We start from the raw sequence: 20860 nt of genomic DNA, 5'->3' as shown, positions 1-20860 counted from the left end.
CTCCCCATGTCTACGTGGATTTCCTCTGGGTGCTCCTGTTTCATCCGACGGACCAAAAGACATATTGGTTAAGTGCGTGAGCCATGTTTAATTCTCCCTTCGTGTACCTGAACAGGCGCTGGGATGTGGTGACCAGGGGATGTTCACAGCAGTTTCATTGTAGTTTTAATGTAAGCTTAATTGTGACACTAATAAATAAACTTAAAAACTTATTATTATAATCAAAATAACCAGCAGGCAAATGAAGCAAACGTGTGTCAATCACCGACATTAGAATCATATTGCATTTGAAAGAAAATACATTCTGAGCATTACGCCATTCACCAGATGAAGGAGAAATGCTCCGAAAGCTCGTGATTCCAAAAAACCCAGTTGGACTTTAAACTGGTGTTTTGAGACATCTGACTGTGCTCACCCCATACCCACACCGGCATCTCCACATTATGGCTACATTTGGAAATCCGAGCATAATTGTTACATAGAATGATGGTCGTCTGTCTTAGTATTCGTTTCATATTGTTTATCAAAGGATATTTCATCAAATATTCACGTATCATTTTATATATTCTTTTCCAAATTTGTTGCCATTTATTCCAAATGTTTATTCTTTTTGAGTATTTCAGATTTCCAAGTCTCCTCCTGTTAATAATGGTGATAAGGGTAACTGGAGCCAGAAGCCAACGATACGTGGAGTATCCAACGCATTCTTTTTGGTTGCATCACAGCTTGGTATGGCTCCTGCTCTACCCAAGACCGCAAGAAACTACAAAAGGTTTAAATGTAGCCCAATCCATCACGCAAACCATTGACACTGCCATCCATTGACTGTGCCTGCACTTCCAGCGGCCTCGGCAAAACAACTAGCATAATCATGGACCCCATGTACCCCTGACATTCTCTCTAACACTTTCTTCCATCGGAGAAAAGATACAGAAGTTTCAGGTCACGTACCAGCCCACTCAGGAACAACTTCTTCCCTGCTGCCATCAGGCGTTTGAATGGTCCTACCTTGAATTAAGTTGATCTTTTCCTGCACCCTTGGTATGACTGCACCATGACATTCTGCGCTGTCTCCTTTCCTCCTCTATGAAACGCTTCGCCTGTCTCACACGCAAGAAGCAATACTTTCACTATATGCTAATACAACTGACAATAATAAATTAAATCAAATGAAACAAAAATTGGCTCCCATAATTCACAGAGTAAGAAATCTCACACCTCCTTCATCTGGCTAGTGAAGAAGCAGCACTTCGAAAGCTCGTGCAACCAAATAGATCTGTTGGACTTTAAAGTGGTGTTGTGAGACTTCTTACTGTGCCCACCCCAATCAAATGCCTGCATCTCCACATCATAATTCGCGTATCTTGAAGTTTTTTTGTTTGGGAAATAATCAATTTTATTGTTTAATAACTAACTGAATTCCAAATAACCTTGAAATGCTGTGCCCAAGAATAATTATGGTTGTATTGAAAAGGCTTTACAATTCCTGCACCTGGACAGGGGACTCTGAAATACAAAAAGCCATCGAAACACTTATCATAGTTAGAAAATAATTAAAAGACGGTCATTAAAATATTGATGGGTACGGATCCTTTTTCTTTGCAAAACAGGATCATCTGCTGATATTTGGAAAAATACATGTGATTCTGCTGTGGCAAATATTGAAATTGTTATGTCACAGATTATACGCTAAGAAAGCGAATGGAAAGCTTCAACATAATATTTCCCCCTTGCATTTGAAGTGAACATCTGTGGCCTATGTAGAAAGGGTGCTAATTTATGTCATTTTGCCCGTATTTTGGTTGTGCACTGTTAAAAGGATAAACGGGATTGAAGGCCTTCATGCCAGAAACTTTAAGAAAAAAACTGTTGCAATCTTCGGCAGGGACTTACAGTGTCACTGTGAACCAGTGAGGATTTCAAATCCAACTACAGATCTATTGTTCCTCCTTCGGCACAGAACAAGAACAGGAACAGAAAGGCAACCATTGCCCGCGTTCATTTTGTGGAAAGGTCTCTATCAATTCGCTCGGCATTCTTATTTAAGGTATTTTGTAGATTCTGCGATCGGGAAGCGCTTGGCGACACGGACTGCTGGTTTATATTTGCAAATATAACAGGCAATACAACGCCTCAAAATTCAGGCAATTGAAAATGATTTCTCTTATTTTTGTATGGGATCTAGTGTTCGGGAAAATTCATTACTCCATTCGCGAAGAAATGGATTCTGGCGCTTTTGTTGGGAATGTCGCCGAAGATTTAGGATTGAACATTCGGAGGCTGTCAGCTCGAAAATTCCAACTGGCCTCTATTGATAAAAGACAGTGTCTGGAGGTGAATTCAGAAACCGGCATTTTATTTGCTCAGGAAAGGATAGATAGAGAGCAGCTATGTGGGCAAAGGCCAGCTTGTGTCCTTTCTTTCGAGATTGTAGTGGAAGACCCTTTGCAGATGTACCACGGTGAGGTGGGGATTCTTGATATAAATGATAATTCGCCCAGTTTCCCGGAGAATGCCATTCTCTTACAAATGCGCGAAAGCATGATGCCAGGCTCCTGCTTTTTGCTAGAGAGAGCGCTTGATCCAGACGTGGGGATAAATACAGTCACCGGTTGCACCTTCAGCCCCAATGAAAACTTCGGCCTTAAAGTGGAGAATGGTTGAGTTGTTACTGGAGAAACCATTGGACCGCGATGCTGACGGCCACTGACGGAAGGGGTCCCCCAGATCTGGAAGCGCTCGGATTCTCATCACTGTGCTGGACAGCAACGACAATGCGCCTGTGTTCACAATTAGGCTTACAAGGTCAGCCTGGTGGAAAATTCACCCACAGGAACCTTGGTGGTTTCACTCCATGCCACAGACCCAGACGAAGGTTCGAATGCGGAGGTAATTTATTATTTCAGTAACCGCGTTTCACAGAGAGCGCAAGAGCTGTTTAGTTTGGATCCGCGAACAGGAGTTCAAGGCAGGATACACGCAATGGGTCGTACAAGGGCTGCTCGTGGATGTTTCGAGAGTCGCCTAGTACTTCACGTCGTTAGTGTCCGCTTAAACTGGACCAGATGCTGGGCAACACGACAGCTCAGTGACTACCACTGTTTGCTGTGCAGATACATGGATTTGGGCCAGTGTCTGCGGGAGTTTGCGCATTCTCCCCGTGCTTGCGTGGGTTTTCTCCGGGTGCTCCGGTTTCCTCCCACACTCCAAAGCTGTGCTCTTAGGCTGATTGGTGTGACAAATTGTCCCTAAATTAGTCTTCCCTCAATGTGGATTGCAATAAGCATAGACAAGGGTCACGGGTGGAGAGGGGATTCATTATGTTAAAATGGCGGCACATGCTCGTTGGGCCGAAGGGCCTGTTTCCCCTGCTGTGTTGTTCTTTGTTCTTTGTTCATTGATTATGAAGAAGCAAGCAGTTATTCACTTGATGTTCAAGCTGTCGACAATGGTTCACCGGCAAATGTAGGGCGTTCCAAAGTTCTGAGTAATGTAATTGATGTGAATGATAACGTCCGTGAGATATTATTAATGCCCTTGTCTCACAAGATCCCTGAAGATGCAGTTCCGGGGACTGTGACAGCGCTGATCAATGTAATCGACCGCGATTCTGGAATAAACGGAAAGGTGAACTGTGAGATCCCAAAGCACGTTCCCTTTAAACTTCAAACACCTTCGAGTGGTCATTATACTTAATTACCAGTGACATGTTGGATCGTGAAACCACCCCTTTATACAACATTACAATTTTAGCCAAGGACTCTGGACCTCCTTCACTGTCAACAAATAAAACCATCCAAATGTCTGCTTCTGATATAAATGATAACGCCCCAAGATTTCCTCGCCCCATGGACACAGTGTATGTGATGGAGAACAACACTCCTGGCGCTTCAATTTTCGCAGTGACTGTCTTCGATCCTGACCTAGATCAGAATTCCTACATCACTTAGTCTTTCACAGAAATTTGCATCCAAGATTTGCCATTGTCAAATTACCTCATTCTTAATTCGATGAACGGCACCATTTACGCATTGCGCACTTTTGACTACACACAAGGCACTTGTGCCTCAGTCAGCAGCTCAGAGCTACTTGGTCACCAAGATAATCGCAGTTGCTGCTGATAATGGTCAGAACGCCTGTCTCCACTATCAGCTACTCAAAACCATTGATCTCAGTTTGTTCAGCATAGGGCTGAACTTGGGGGAAATCAGAGCAGCCCGAGACACCTTGGAGCAGGATGCCAACACTCAAACCCTGGTCATCTTGGTGATGGATAATGGACAGCCGAGTCTTTCCGGCGCTGTAAAAATCAACTTTTCAATCCTGCGCAATATTACTGAAATGTACTCTGAAAGTCGCAACTTGGTGACAAACCCTGAATACGGCTCTGATTTAAATATTTATTTAATCGTGATTTTAGGGTCAACTTCCTTTATATTTCTCGTCACCATCATTTTGTTGATTGGTATCAAGTGTAAACAGGACAGAAATACTATTGAAGATTACAATTCCCCAAGTTGTTGCTATAGAGTGGACAATTCTCACAGCGATTTTCACCTGAGACCCACACTGAAAGAAACTTTAAATTATACTGTGGCTGGAGATATTATTCGCACACCTGAAACACATTATTGTGCAGTTTGTTTGTCTCCGATTTTCTGTATTTGAAGCCGTACATACCCCTGTCTCAAGAACAATATTAACTTCTAAATGTTTGGCAACATTGAGGCAGAGCGGAATAACCGGCAGCGTTTGTTAAATCCGTCCCTGCCCCGTGATTTGATGAAACATTCTCCCTTTGAGCATCTCTATTATGGAAATAAAGGATCGTTCTTGTGATACAGTTGTCAGTGCTGTTGATCAAAAGATATGGCGCAAAATACAAGGCTCCACGATGCCAAAGCGGCGCGTCTGGAACTGGTCTGATTTAGCTCAGAATGGAATCTGGCAGATTAATTATTCCCTCAGCTACACAATTGGCTTCGTTGCAAGGTCAGCTGCACAACTGACCTAGGGGCATTGGTACCTTAATGCATGTGGGTAATTTGCTTTTAAGGTTTGTTATTTTAAATGCCAACGCACACCATTAAAGGGCTCTTCTTCCCTCATGACATTGGAAAGTTGTTATTGCTGAAGTTTTTAAAGTTCATAACTGGCCAAATGGATACTTGCGCTGATTTGATGTTATCCTGAGCTGTTTAACAATGACAGAAAATCGGTGGAAAATTACGTTCAGGTTATAATATATTTCAGTGATAAAGTATAAAATATTTTGCTACGCGATAAATGTTTGTAAAATAATCTCGATTAGAACGAAATTTCGAAAAAAAAAGACTACTGAGAAACATAGAAGCGTAAAACGTAAGCGCTGAAGAAGGTCATTCGGCGCTTCGAGTCTGCTCCACCATTAAGTATGATCATGGCTGAATATCCAGCTCAATAATTTAATCCCGCTTTCCCCTATAACGTTTGATCTACGTTGCCCTAACAGCTGTGTCTAATTCCTTCAAATCAGACAATGTTTAGGTCTCAACTGCTTTCTGTGGTCGTGAATTTTACAGGCTCATCAGACTCATTGGGTGAAGGGATTACTTCCCGTCGCAGTCCCTATTTTTGGATTGTGGCCCTTTGTTCTGGACACCCCCGCAATCTGCAACATCTTGCCTACACCTCTCTTCTCTTGTCCTGTTGGAATTTTATAGGATTCTATGATATCCCCCTCATTCTTCTAAACTCCACCGAATATAGCCCAAAAGGCTCAATCTCCCCTTACGTTTCAGAACAGCCGTGCCAGGAATCAGACTGGTAAACTTTCTTTGCACTCCTCCACTAGCACGACTATTTTCCCTCAGCTAAATAGCCCAAAACTGCTCACAATATTCAGGATGTTGCTCTGTATAGTTACAGCAGGACATTCTTTTCCTATGCTCGAATCTGTTCGCTGTGAAGGTTAGAATACTATTTGCCTTCTTTACCGCTCAGTGCATATGAATGCCACTTTCTGTGACTGGTGCACAAGAGCACCCGGGTCAAGATGCGCATTACTCTCTCTCAATGTACAGGCATTCAAATAATAATCTGCATTCCTGTTTTTGCTACCAAGGTGGAAAATCTTGCATTTATCCACACCTGCCATTCACTTGTGTCAGGCAACTTCTCCAATTCATACTGAAGGTTCTCTATATCCGCTTCATGGCTTAACTTCCCATCCAGCTTTGAGTCATCTGCAAATTTAGAGGCATTACACATTATTCACTCGTGTACGTCATTAGTATATATTGTGAATAGCTGAGATCCTAGCACTTGTCCCTGTGGTACCCAACTTGTCATTGCCTGCAATTTCGAAAGGACCAGTTGATGGATACGCATTGTTGTGTGTTGCCGACCAGTTTTCCCTCCATGTCAACACACTTGCCCCAAACGTATGCATTTGCTTGACACAATATTCTCATGTGTGAGTGTGAAAATCCAAACACACCGATCCAGTGGTTCTTTCTTGTCATCTCTACTCGTTATATTCTCAAAAACTTCCTGTGCGTTTGTCAAGCATAGAATCATAGAAACCCTACAATACAGAAAGAGGCCACCTGGCCCATCGAGTCTGCACCGACTACAATCCCACCAGGCCCAACCCCCCTACCCCTACACATTTATCCGCTAATCCCTCTAACCTACGCACTTCAGGACACTAAGGAAGCATGGTCAATCAACCTAACCCGCACATCTTTGGAATGTGGGAAACCGGAGCACGCGGAGGAAACCCATGCAGACACGAGGAGAATGTGCACACTCCACACTTAGTGACCCAAGCCGGGAATCGAACCCAGGTCCTCGGAGCTGTAAAAACAGCAGTGCTGACCAATGTGCCACCTTGCTGCCCATAAATTCCCTTTCGTAAATCCATACTGGTTTTGTCTGATCCTGCCATCGTTTTCCAAGTGTTCTGCTGTTAAATCTTTTGAAATGAATCGAACATTCTTCCATTACCGATATCCGGCTGACTGATCTATAATTCCCTGTTTCCTCTCCGCATCCTTTTCGACAGTGGAGTTACGTTGCTGCACTTTAATCTGTGGCAGCTGTTCCAGAATGTTTAGAATCGCGAAAGATGAGGAGCATTGCATCCACAATATCTAGGGTCACTTTTTAATTCTGGGACGTTGCGTTGTAGATACTATGGATTTATTAGCTTTCAATTATGTCAATTACCCCAACACCATTTCCCAGCTAGAAGCAATTTTCTTTACTTCCCCTGTCTCGCTAAACCCTTTGTTCCGCCACAAGTCTGGCATGTTGTTTGTGTTCTCTTTGTGAAGACAGAACCAATGTACGTATTTAATTGGTCAGTCAATCCCTTTGTCCCCCATTATAAATTCCGTTGTTTCTGATTGCAAAGGACCTACATTTATTTACATCTATTGATTTCCCTTCACATTAGTACAGAAGCTTTTACACTCAGTTTTTATGTTCCAGGCAATCTTCTCTTGAGCTCCATTTCACTTGTTTATAAATTCCTTTGGCCTCTTTTGTGCAATTGTCAACTCATCCCAATCCTCAGGTCTATTTTACTTTTTGACCAGTGTGTCTGCTCAATCCTTGATCGAATACTATATCCAATTTCATCTTCTAAGCAATGGTCGGACAACCTTTTCCATTTTATTTTAGCGCCAGATAGGAATGAACAAGTATTGGTTGGTTGGACTACGAAGAGAGACTAAATCTCTCTGTACTCGTTGGAGTTTAGAAAGATGAGGGGGGATTTTATCGAGACGTATAAGATAATGAAAGGGATGGATAGAGTAGAGGTAGAGAGATTCTTCCCGCTTAGAAAGGATAGCAGGACTAGAGGGCACAGCCTCAAAATAAGGGGGGTGGGGGGTGGGGGTGGTGGTGGACAGTTTAGATCGGAGTTGAGGAGGAACTTCTTCACTTAAAGGGTGGTGAATCTCTGGAATTCTCTGCCCGTTGAAGTGGTGGAGGCTACCTCGTTAAATGTATTTAAGTCACCGGTAGATAGGTTTTTAACAGACAATGGAATTAAGGGTTATGAGGAGAGAGCGGGAAAGTGGAACTGATCCACTTCAGGTCAGCCATGATCTTATTAAATGGCGGGGCAGGCTTGAAGGGCTAGATGGCCTACTCCTGCTCTTATTTCTTATGTTTTTATGTCCTTATGCTGTTCACCCATGCGTATTTTGTATGTTGGCCATTGCCTATCTACTGACGTCCCTTTAAGTAACGTTTCCCAATTCATCAGAGCCAACTTCTGTCTCATACCATCGGATGTTCCTTTATTTATGCTCAGGACACTAGTCTCAGAATGAACTGCACCAATCTCCATCTTTATGAAGAATTCTATCATGTTATGATCACCGATCTCCAGAGTTCTTTTCACAAACAGATTGCCAAGCATTCCTTTCTCATGACAAAATAACCAGCCCAGGATAACCTTTTCTCTAGTTGGTTCCTCGATGGCCTAGTAAACCGCTCTAGGAATTCCTCCTCTATAGTATTGTTACTAATTTGATTTGCCCAATCTATATGCAAATCAATTACCCATAAATACAAATATTCCATTATTGTCTGCTTCCCTAACATCCTGCTTAATGACATTTGCAGCACCACCGCTAAAATTTGGGGTCCAGATACTTCCCCCCACTCGTTTCTTTTTTCTCCTTGATGTTTCTTTGCTTTACCCATTCAGATTTCACATGGTTGTCCTTTCTCACCAGTACATTAATTTCCTCTTCGACCAGCAATGCAACTCCACCACCTTGACCTTTTTGTCTGTCATTCGTAAACACTGAACAGCCCAGATGTTCAGTTTTCAACCCTGCCCACTATTTGTTACTTATCGTAGCTACATCACACACATTTATATCTATTGCTCGATTAATTCATTAACTTTATTGTGGGTGCTCCGCACATTAAGGCACAAATCCTTTATACTCACATTTTGACAGTCCTCGTCCCATTCCCACTATTTTCCCGATGACCCAACTTCATCCTGTTCCTTGATTTCTCAGCCTATCATGTTTCTTATTCATCCTCTGCTATTCTGATCCACATTTCCCCTTCCTCTAACCCCTTGCATAAAGTCTCACCCCCATGGTATTTTACTTTAAATCCTCCCCAACTACGTCAGTAAATGCTCTGCTTCGGACACCAGTCCTGGTCCTGCCAGGTGCAGCCCGTCCGATTTCTGCTGGCCCAATCTCCCACCGGACAGGTCCTGACGTCTCAGGAATGTGACCGCTTCCCCTTTGCACCCATGTATGCATCTGGCATATACTAGTCTTTTCTGCTCTGAGCATGGTAGTGGCACGGTGGCACAGTGGCTAGCACTGCTGCCTCGCAGCGCCAGTGACTTGAGTTTGATTCCTGGCTTGTGTCACTGCCTGTGGAGTCTGCACGTTCTCTCGTGTCTGCGTGTGTTTCCTCCGGGTGCTCCAGTTTCCTCCCACAGTAGAAAGATGTGTGGGTTAGGGTGATTGGCCATCTAAGTTGCCCCTTAGTGTCGGGGACTAGCCAAGGTAAATGCATTGGGTTAAGGGAATAGGATGGGCGTGTAGTCAGTATAGACGAGATAGGCCATATGGCCGCCTTCTGCACTCTAGGGTGCTATGAATACGTAGCACTGGTGTTAATCCTGATATCACGAGCTTTGAGGTCTTACTCTTCAACTTATTTCCAAACTCTGGACATTCTACTATTAGTTCCTCGTTCTTTTTAAATTTAATTTGTGTGCACCACAACCTTCGGCTGTTAGATTCCCCCCCCCACCCCCACCCAATCCCACTCCACAATACCCTATCGCCGCTTTGAGACAACTTTGACCCCAAAACCTGCGAGACAACATACCATCCTGGAGCCTCGTTTGCAATCACAGGCATGCGTGTGCATTCCCCTTACAATTGAAACCCCTATAACACATTTTTCTCCTCCTCTGTGCAGCAGAGCAAACCATTGCGGAATTTATTTGGATGTTTGTGCTTTCCCGTGAGAGACCATCCCCTTGAACAGTATACACAATTGTCTATTTCTTTCGGAGAGGAGTAGTCACGATAAATTTTTGCACTTTCTGTCTAGTCCTCTTGCTCTGCCTGATAGTTAGTAATCCATTCCCTTCCTGCCTGTCGAATCTTCATCTGCATTATGACCACCTCTCCATTCGTGCTCGCCACAATGCTCTCTGCCTCACCGATGCTGAACAGTTCCCCCAAGCGCCATTCCAGTTCTAAAACCCAGACTTCCAGCAGCTGCATTTGGAGACACTACTTGCACTCATGCTAGCTCTGGGCATAGAAAGTGTTCCAGGCTTCCCACGCAGGGCAGGAGGAAAACCATGGCGTTGCGCTCTCCTGCAAGGACTTATCCCTTTGCTGGAACTGAGGAACATGCATAAAATCACATAGCCTCGGGCTCTTCTCCTCTGGTCCGAATAAAGACAACCTATGAAATACAAGATAAGAACTTTACAAATTATAATTTAGAATACTAACTCTCGCACACTCACCCAGTCAGTTGATTCCACTCCCCTTGCATCACATTTGAATCCTGGCTTCGTCATGGGATCTCCAAGGTCCCAGCTGGTAGGCTGCTCTCAGATTGACACTTTCTTGCCCTCTGTTACACCCTCGGCTCCACTCCCAACCTCGCTGTTTCACTTGCTCTTTTTCTTCCTGCATCCGGTTTCTTTATCTTATATTTTTTATATTGCTAGCCTTACTTACGGAAATTCAAGGAGATACTTTATAAATGATACTTTTTCTTTAGTTTAAACAAAATGTCTAACAGCAACTTTTCACCAACCAAATAATTTACCGTTTTCCTATAAGATAACTCCTGGATTTCTTTTTCAAACTCGGCTGACTATCCAATACATTTGTTCCCGAGAGGCCCGGCAGTCTCTGCTCCGAGAAGGAAAGCCACGCGATTCATATCACTACGGTAATATTCTGCAATCGCAGGTTACAGATAACTGCATAGTTCGCATTGAATGTTCAACACAGAAACAGGGCTTTCGTTCCAATAGATCCATGGAATTGTTTATGCTCCACATCAGTCCCCCGCCCCCCCTCCCCTCCCCGCCACCCCCACCTCCTTTAGTTATCAAATGGGATCCGCATACTTTTTATAACAGCTGCTAAGAAGTAATTTCGTTCAGCACAGACGTTATGTTGATCATAAATCAGGGTCGAAGTCAGACTATCAACAGAGACAATGCGACTTACAGCCTCAGAGTAATTCTTTAAAAATCCAAAGAAACTCCAGATGTATTTTTGTAGAAAAAGCTGAAGGGTTAAAATTCCGCTTCTCAGCCTGTGATTTGGTGTCCAGGTAAATGAATTGGACCAAAATCACTCAATGGCACTTCGACAGGATTATGTCAATCTTATCAATTCACTGGTCAGAACGCACGATTCATAACTTGCAACATGCCTGCACACATTTTTGATTAGGTTTGATTTAATTTGATTTAACATTGTCACATGTGTTAGCATGCAGTGAAAACTATTGTTTCTTGCGCACTATACAGACAAAGCAGAACGTACACAGAGAAGGAAAAGGGAGGGTGCAGAATGTAGTGTAGCTAGGATGAAGAGAAAGATCAACTTAATATGAAGTAGGTTCGACTCAAAAGTCTGATGGTAGCAGAGAAGAAACTGTTCTTAAGTAGGTGGTACCTGACTTCAGATCTTTGTATCTTTTTGCCGACGGGAGTCTGTATGTCCGGCATGCGTTGGGACCTTGATTATGCTGGCTGCTCACCAAGGCACCACAAAGTCTACGATTTGCTTCAATCGATGGGAGAGTTGTCTGCGTGATGGACTAGGCTTCGCTCACGACTCTTTGCTGTTTCCCCATGGAGTTTGGAGATGCGTTTTGTAGGAATAATGGAGTTCCTCCAGGTATCCCATCCAGGCCAGTGGGTCGACTCTCAAGAAGGCTGATCTGACGCCTGCGATGGCTCGGCCAAATCTTCCAGGGTGGAAGGCTTGCACTTGCTGACCTCTTGCTCAAAATGGGCATAGAATGCATTGAGCTCATCGGTGAGGGGCGCATTGGTGCCGGCGATTCTACATACCTTCATTTGTAGGCTGTCTTGCAGACCTTGCATAATGAATGGGAGTTCCTGTCGCTAGACTGGGACTCTAGCTTAGTCCGGTACTGTCTTTTGGCATCGTTGATTTCAACTCTGTATCTGTATTTCTTGTATAGGTCGGCGTTGCCTAACTTAAAACATTAATTAAACAATGATATTGTACTCCCTCCGTCAATTCTTTGCACATTCACTTACACATTCCCTTTGAATAATTTTGCGCCATCACAACACGAATTTATGCTTCCAATCTCTATGTCGTCAGTAAATTTGTTTACAATACATCTACCCTTTCATTCATATATATTACTTCTACAGGGTTATCAGATTGATTATCAAACATATTTTATCAAACATTCATTGTTGCACACTTGATTTGCACAGTCGTGGCAGTAATTCACTATCAGTTTATATTTTTTAACCGTTTTTGTCTCCGTTCCTTCCCAATATATATTCTTTTCCAGTATTTCAGATTTTAAATTCGACTCCTGTTAATAATTGCGGCAAAGATAACTGGAGTCAGAAGCCAACTTTGCAATTTCTGCACTTGGGCAGGGGACACTGGAACCCAGAATGCAGTCAAAATACTCATTATAGTTAGAAAGTAATTAAGAGAAGGCTGTCATTGAACCATTGATCGGTATGGATCCTTTTCGTTTGCAAAACCGGATGACCTGGTGATAGCTGGAAAAATACATATGGTGCTGCCGTGACAATTATTGAAATTGTTTTGCCGCAGAATATACGCTGAGAGAGTGAATGGAAAACTTCAGCATAATATTTCCCCCTTCCATTTGAAATGAGCAGCAATGGCCTGTGTAGAAAGGTAGCTAATTTATGTCATTGTGCCCCCATTTTGGTTGTGCACTGTTAAAAGATCAACGGGATTGAATGCCTTCACATCAGCAACTGTGTAGCTTTAAGAAAATAAAACTGGCGCAGTCTTACGCAAGGACTCACAGTGTCGCTGTGGACCAATGAGAACCTCAAATCCAAGCAGAGATCTATTGCTCCTCCTCCGCCACAAAACCACAGCAGGAACAGAAAGGCAATCTTTCTCCGCGTTCATTTTGTCGCAAGGTCTTTCTCAGTTCGCTAGGCATTCTGAATTAAGGTATTCTGTAGATTATGCGATCGGGAAGCGCTTGATATTAATAGCCAGCCCGTTTATTTTTGCACGTCTCCAAATATAACAGGCGATGGCAGAGCCACGGTTAACCAACGCTTTAAAACTCAGGCTATTGAATATCGTTTTCCTTCTTTTTGAATCGGATCTGGTTTTCGGGAAAATTCATTACTCTATTCGCGAGGAAATGGAGTCTGGCTCTTCTGTTGGGAATGTCGCCGAAGATTTGGGATTGAACATTCGGAGGCTGTCAGCCCGAAATGTCCGACTGATCACCTCTGATAAAAGGCAGTGTTTGGAGGTAAATTCAGAAACCGGAATTTTATTTGCAAAGGAAAAGTTAGATAGAGAGCAGCTGTGTGGGCAGATGCCACTTTGTCTCCTTTCTTTCGAGATTGTAGTGGAAGAGCCATTAGAGATGTTTCGCGGTGAAGTGGAGATTCTTGATATAAATGATAATTCGCCCACTTTCCCGGAGAGTGCCATTCTCTTACAAATGGTCGAAAACATGCTGCCTGGCTCCAGATTTCCGCTAGAGAGCGCTCTCGATCTAGACGTGGGGACAAATACAGTCACCGGTTACAGCATCAGCCCCAATGGACAATTTGGCCTTAAAGTGGAGACTGAAGAGGACGGGAGTAAAACTGTCGAGTTGTTACTGGAAAAATCATTAGATCGCGAACGACAGTCATCGTTTCAGCTGATGCTGACGGCCACTGACGGAGGGAGTCCTCCCAGATCTGGGAGCGCTCAGATTCTCATCACTGTCCTGGACATCAACGACAATGCGCCTGCGTTCGATAGCAAGGTCTATAAGGTCAGTCTGATGGAGAATTCACCCAGAGGAACCTTGGTGGTTTCAGTCCATGCCACTGATGCAGACGAAGGCCCGAATGCAGAGGTAACTTATTCTTTCAGTAACCGCGTTTCACAGAAAATGCAAGAACTGTTTAGTTTGGATCCGCGAACAGGAGAGATGAGGGTTCAAGGCAGAATTGATTATGAAGAAGCAAGCAGTTATTCACTTGATGTTCAAGCTGTCGACAATGGTTCACCGGCAAATGTAGGACGTTCGAAGGTTCTGATTAATATAATTGATGTGAATGACAACGCCCCTGAGATATTATTAACGTCTTTGTCTCACGTGGTCCCTGAAGATGCTGCTCCTGGGACTGTGGCAGCTCTGATCAATGTAATCGATCGTGATTCTGGAAAAAACGGAGACGTGAACTGTGAGATCCCAAAGAACGTTGTCTTTAAACTTCAAACATCTTCGAGAGGTCATTATAAATTAATAACCAGTGCCATGTTGGATCGTGAAACCACCCCATTATACAGCATTGTAATTTTAGCCAGGGACTCGGGATCTCCTCCGCTATCAACAAATAAAACAATCAAAATATCCGTTTCTGATATAAATGATAACGCCCCAAGATTTCCTAGCCCCATGGACACAGTGTATGTAATGGAGAACAACGCTCCTGGTGCTTCCATTTTCGCAGTGACTGCCTTCGATCCTGATCTAGATCAGAATTCCTACATCACTTACTCTTTCACAGAAACTCGTATCCGAGATTTGCCATTGTCAAATTACCTCAGTCTTAACTCGATGAACGGCACCATTTACGCACTGCGCTCTTTTGACTACGAACAAATCAAAAACTTCCAGGTTCAAGTGCAAGCCCGAGACGCTGGCGTTCCCCCTCTGAGCAGCAGCGCAACATTGAATGTGATCATCCTGGATCAAAATGACAACGCTCCAGTCATTGTTTCACCTTCAGCACAGAGCGGATCAGCGGCAGTGGAGATTGTGCCTCAGTCAGTGGCTCAGGGTTACTTGGTCACCAAGATAATCGCAACTGATGCTGATTCTGGTCAGAACGCACGGCTCCACTATCAGGTACTGAAAGCCACTGATCCTAGTTTGTTCAGCGTGGGGCTGAACTCTGGGGAAATCAGAACAGCGCGAGGAATCTTCGATCAAGATGCCATCAGTCAAACTCTGGTAATCTTGGTGAAGGATAATGGACAGCCGAGTCTCTCCAGCACTGTTACGATCAACGTTTCAATCCTGGGCAATATTACTGATGTTTACTCGGAAAGTCGCAACTTAGCGACAAATCCTGGATATAACTCTGACATAAATCTTTATTTAATCGTGATTTTAGGTTCAACTTCCTTTATATTTCTTGTAACCATCATGTTGTTGATTGGCATCAAGTGTAAACAGGACAGAAATACTACTGATGATTACAGTTCCCCAGGTTGTTGCTATAGTCTGGACGATTCTCACAGTGATTTCCAACCGAAACCTACACTGAAAGCATCTTTAAATTACACTGAGGCTGGAGATATTATTCGCATGCCCGAAACGCATCATTATGCAGTTTGCCTGTCTCCGGAGTCAGCCAAAAGCGATTTTCTGTATTTGAAGCCGTACACTCCGCCCATGTCTCAGGGGCAATGCTAAATTCTAAACAAAATGACAACATTGAGGCAGAGCGGAATTATTGGCAACCTTTCTTAAATCTGTCCCTGCCGCGTGCATTGTTGAAACTTTCTCCCTTAGCGGATCTCTATGGTGGAATGAAAGGTTGGGTCTTGTTATACAATTGTCACCGTTGTTTAGCAAATATATGGTGCAAAATAAAATGCTTCATGATATCACAGCGACGCATCTGGAACTTATATCCTTTCGCTGAGAACGGAATTTGACAGACCATTTGTTCCATCAGCTACATATTTGGATTTGTTGTAAGGTCTGTTCCGCAATTCACTTTGGGGCAGTGCTACCAAAGTGAATGTGTAAATTTTCCCTTCACCGTTTGCTATTTTGAATGCCAACATAAGCGATTAGCATGCCCTTATTTCTTGTTAACAATGAAAGTATTAACGGGTGAGCTTTAAAAATTCATTACCGCTCAATGGATTCTTATAGTGGCTTCAACATTAATGCTGACCTGAAGCTGTTTAACAATGACAAGAAATCGGCGGAAATCTACTAACAAATGCCCTGTATTCGTGTGTTTGGGATTCAGCAAATTTGAATATAATCACCTAGATGAGAACTAAAGATCGAAACAAAGACTACCTAGAAGCACAGAAACATAAAACATAGGAGCAGCATGGGGCCATTCGGCGTTTCGAGCCTGTTCTCTATTAAGAACGAATCGCCATTAAGTAGGATCATGTCTGATCATCCAACTCTGTCACCCAATCCAGCTTTCTCCCATATCCTTTGATGCATGTAGCCCGAAGCTATGTCTAACTCATTCTTGCAAAGTTTTACCCTCAACTGCTTTCTGTGGGAATGAATTCCACAGTCTCAGCAGACTCCTTGGGTGAATACATTAACCAAAAGAGAAATGATCCAGTGAAGCTCAACGCAAACTGGAGGAAGAACATCTCATCTTCCAGCTAAGCACTTTACTGCCTTCAACATCGATTTCAACAACTTCAGATCATTTGCTCTACTCCACCTCGACCCCTTTGTTTTCATTCCATTTTATTTAATTTTTTTGCTGTTCTGTACTTTTTATTTCCTTATCGTCTTTCTTCATTTTTCTTTCCCCTATTTTGTTCTCCCTTCCCGTACCTTTTCCCCCTTTGCTTCTCCTTTTCTAAGTCTTATGTCCGTCCCATCCATTTTCCCTACCCCTCCCCCTTCCCCGCTCCCCTAACATCTTCATTTTAGCCTCTCTGCCGTTTGGCCATTCACAACCTTTATTCTTTCTGTGGAAAGCTGTTACCAGTGCCGTTTGGCCATTCACACCCTTTATTCTTTCTGTGGAAAGCTGTTACCAGTCTTTTCCCTTGGCTTCTGTAGCTATTACTCGTCTTTCATTTCCTCACTCTGCAGTATGAATTTCTCCAACTTTCTGTGCCTTTTAGCTTTCACAAAGGGTCAATTGGACTCAAAACGTCAGCTCTTTTCTCTCCTTACAGATGTTGACAGACCTGCTGAGATTTTCCAGCATTTTCTCTTTTGGTTTCAGATTCCAGCAACCGCAGCAAATTGCTTTTATGTGGGTGAATTCATTTCTCCTCATCTCAGTTTTAAATAGCTTGCCATGTAACCTTACACTTTGGGCCCTGGTTCTGGACTCCACCACTATCAGAACATCCTTCCGACTTCGACCCTGTCTAGTCCTGTTTTATTTTTATACGGTCCTGTGTGATCCTCCCTCATTCTTCTAAGCTGAAGCGAATATTATCCGAAGTGACTCAATCTGTCTTTATATGTTAGTCCCGCCATCCCAGGAATCAGTCTAGTAAACCTTCGCTGCAGTCCTGCTATAGCAAGAACATCCTTCCCCAGATAACGAGATCAAAACAGCACACAACAGCCCTTATGTGATCTCAGCAGGGCCTGTATAATTCATACAAACATCCCTGTGCTTGTCCTCGAATATATTACATGTTAATGATTTGGAAGAAGGAACTAAATGTACTATCTCCAAATTTGTAGATGACAGAATATTGGGAGGGGGATTGTGCTCTGAGTGGGATGCAAAGATAATTCAGCGTGATTTGGACAGGCTGAGTGAAGGTGCACATCCACTTCTGTAGTAAAAATAAGAAGATGGACTCTTATTGGAATGGATATAAATTGAGAGAGATGAATACCCAGCAAGACCTTGATATCCTTCTGCACCAGTCGTTGAAAGTAATTGTGTAGATACAGCAGGCAATAAAGAAGGCAAATGGTATGTTGCCTTCATGGCAAGACGGTTTGTGTATGAGAATAGCAATGTTTTACTACAATTGTATAAGGCATTGGTGAGGTAACACCTGGGGTACTTTGTTCAGTTGTGGTATCCTTATCGGAGGAAGAATATCCTTGCAATAAAGGGAGTAGAGCGAAGGTTTACAAGGCTGATACCTGGGATGGCAGGTCTGTCGTATGAGGAGAGATTATGTTGGTTAGGATTATGTTCATCAGAAGTTAGAAGAGTCAGAAAGTCTCATAGGAAGTAGTAAATCCGTGGAATTCACCCCCACAGGAATTAGTTAAGGCCAAAACACTGTGTGAATTCAAGAAGAAGTTAGATATTGGCCTTGGGACTAAAGGGTCAAGGGATATGGGGTGGGGATGGGATGGTGGGATATCGATTTTGATGATCAACTTTGATGAAAATGGATGGCGGAGCAGGTTTGAAGGGCTGAATCTCCACCAGGTTCAAAGCAACATAGAAAATAGAAGCATGACTAGAAAACATACAAAATAGAAGCATGGCTCTTCAAACTTGCGCCACCATCCATTTTGACCAGAAGGTTAACACACTATGTGCTGTCTTCCCCACTTCCTTCACCTGCGTGCCAACTTTCAGGAACGAGCGTGCAAGTACACTCGGGTCTCGTTGCATATTCCCCTGTCTCGATTTATTGTCATTCAGATAATAATCAGCCTTCTTGGTTTTCCTTCCAAAGTGGATAACCTCACATTTCTCCATATTTTGCTGTATCTGTCGTAGAATTGTCCATTCACTCAACTTGTCCAAGTCATGCTGAAGGATCGCGGCATACTCCCCACGGCTCACGCACCCATTCAGCCTTGTGTCATCTGCAAATGTTGAGATATTACATTTAGTTCCCTCATCTCAATCATTCATATATATTCTTAACAGTTGGGATCCTAGCATTGATGCCTGTGGTACCACACTGGTCATCTCCTGCCATTTGGAGAGGACTAGTTCAAACCTACACAATGTTTGGTGTTGCCAGCATGGGGTTTCTCCATCTTAATACACGACATCAATCCTATGAACTTGTGTTACACACTAATCTCTCATGTGTGTCTTTCAACATCCAAAGAAACCACATCCACAGCATACCCCTCGCCCCCAGCCCCGACCCCTCTCGTTAACTCTGTTAGTTGCTTTGTCAAATAATTGCAGTCGGTTTGTTACGCGTGATTTCTCTTCCATCCATCCATTCTGAGGCAGTATGATCCTGCCACAGTTTTCTATGTGTTCTGCTATAATACATTCTGGAATGGAGTCCATTTCCCAATACCAACTGGTTTATAATTCCGTTTGTTCTCTACTTCCATTTCTAAATAGTGGGATTACATTAGCTACACTCCAATCCGCGAGAACTTTTCCAGAATCCATAGAATAGTGTAAGACGATCACCAATTTATCCATTATGTCGAGCGTCACTTCCTTAAGTACTCTGCGACGTAGTTTATCAGGTCCTGTAAAGTTATTGGCTTTCAATCCCATCAGTTTCCTCAATTCCCTTTACCTTCTCTTTGCAAACCTGTAGACGATTTTACAGTTAGTTTCTTTGTTCCCCGCCAACTTATTCTAGTGCTGTATTTTCAGCTTTTTAGTTCAATTCCTTTGTACTCATTTGCTGAATTATAATCTGCTCCCAATCCGCAGGTCTGTTGTTTTTTTTCCCAGGCCAATATGCGTGCCTCATCCTTTGCTGTATTACAATCTCGAATTTCCCTTGTAAACTATGTTTTGGCCACCTTTCCCGTTTTAATTTGCAACAGATTGGAATGAACATTTTTTACAGTTCATCCACGCCTGCTTTTTACGTTTGACATTGCCTAGCAATATCATCACTTTAGATAACGTTTCGCAACCCATCACAGTGAATAAGTGTCTCACACCGTCGTAGCTTTCTTTATTTAGATTTAAAAAACTAATCTCACAATCAACCATGTCGGTCTCCATCTTGACGAAAAAACCCTCTCATATTATGGTCGCTCATCTCCAGGGACCTTGCGCAACTGGATTGCCAATTATTCCTTTGTCATTACACAATGCTTTCTCTCGGATAACCTGTTGTCTAGTTGTATACTCAATGTACTGTTTCAGAAAGCTATCCCGTATACTCTCCAGGAAATCCACCTCTCAGACATTGTTACTAATTCGATTTGCCCAATCTTTAAACAATTTAAAGTTACCCATAAGTACAGATGTTCCATTATTACATGCTCCTCCAATATCCTGCTTAATGCCATTCATAACATCGCCACAACAATTTGGCTGTTTATTTATGACCATCAACTAACGTAGATTCCATGCTGTCAGCGCTAATCACTTTTCTCACAATTGCGGCAATTTCCTTTCCAACCAGCAATTCAACTCTATCACCTTTTCCTTTTTGTCTGTCCTTCCAAAATACTGAAGACGTCTGGATGTTCAGTTCTCATTGCATGCCAGCCTGCACCCATATTTCTGTTACCACAACTACATCATACCCACTTTCATCTCTCTGTGTGAATAATTCACCCAATTTATTGTGAATGCCCCACGCATTAAGTCCCACAGCTTGTCTTTTTAACATTCTTTGTCACATTTCCATGTTTTTTCATTGCAACCCTGGTTGAATCTGGTCTTTAATTCCTCAGCCGATTATCTTTCTTATTCATCGTATGTTTTTTATTCTTTTCCATGTTTTCTCCGCCCCTAACCCGTTGCATACATTTTCAAACCTCTGTCATATCAGTTAAAACCTTTCCAAATCTAGCCCAGCAAGTATCTCCCAAGGACATCAGTCCCATTCCTGTTCTAGTATAACTCATCTAAATTGTCCCACAAGACCAGTCCCAGGAATCTGAAAGGCTTTCACCCACCCATCCCTTCAACCACATATTCCTCTGGTATATACTGATA

General features: G+C 43.0%; 2 pseudogenes; both read left to right on the top strand.

The window, feature by feature from the left end:
- Nucleotides 1-2154: 2154 nt before the first annotated feature.
- Nucleotides 2155-13084, top strand: LOC145351639 (protocadherin-10 pseudogene; annotated as a pseudogene).
- Nucleotides 13085-13246: 162 nt separating this feature from the next.
- Nucleotides 13247-15699, top strand: LOC145351637 (protocadherin gamma-A6 pseudogene; annotated as a pseudogene).
- Nucleotides 15700-20860: the final 5161 nt, after the last annotated feature.

Source organism: Carcharhinus amblyrhynchos, chromosome 13 (assembly GCF_965287045.1).
Source record: "Carcharhinus amblyrhynchos chromosome 13, sCarAmb.v2.hapA, whole genome shotgun sequence".
Lineage (NCBI taxonomy): Eukaryota > Metazoa > Chordata > Chondrichthyes > Carcharhiniformes > Carcharhinidae > Carcharhinus > Carcharhinus amblyrhynchos.
Note: the sequence above shows the minus strand (reverse complement) of the source record. Positions and strands in the feature narration are given on the sequence as shown.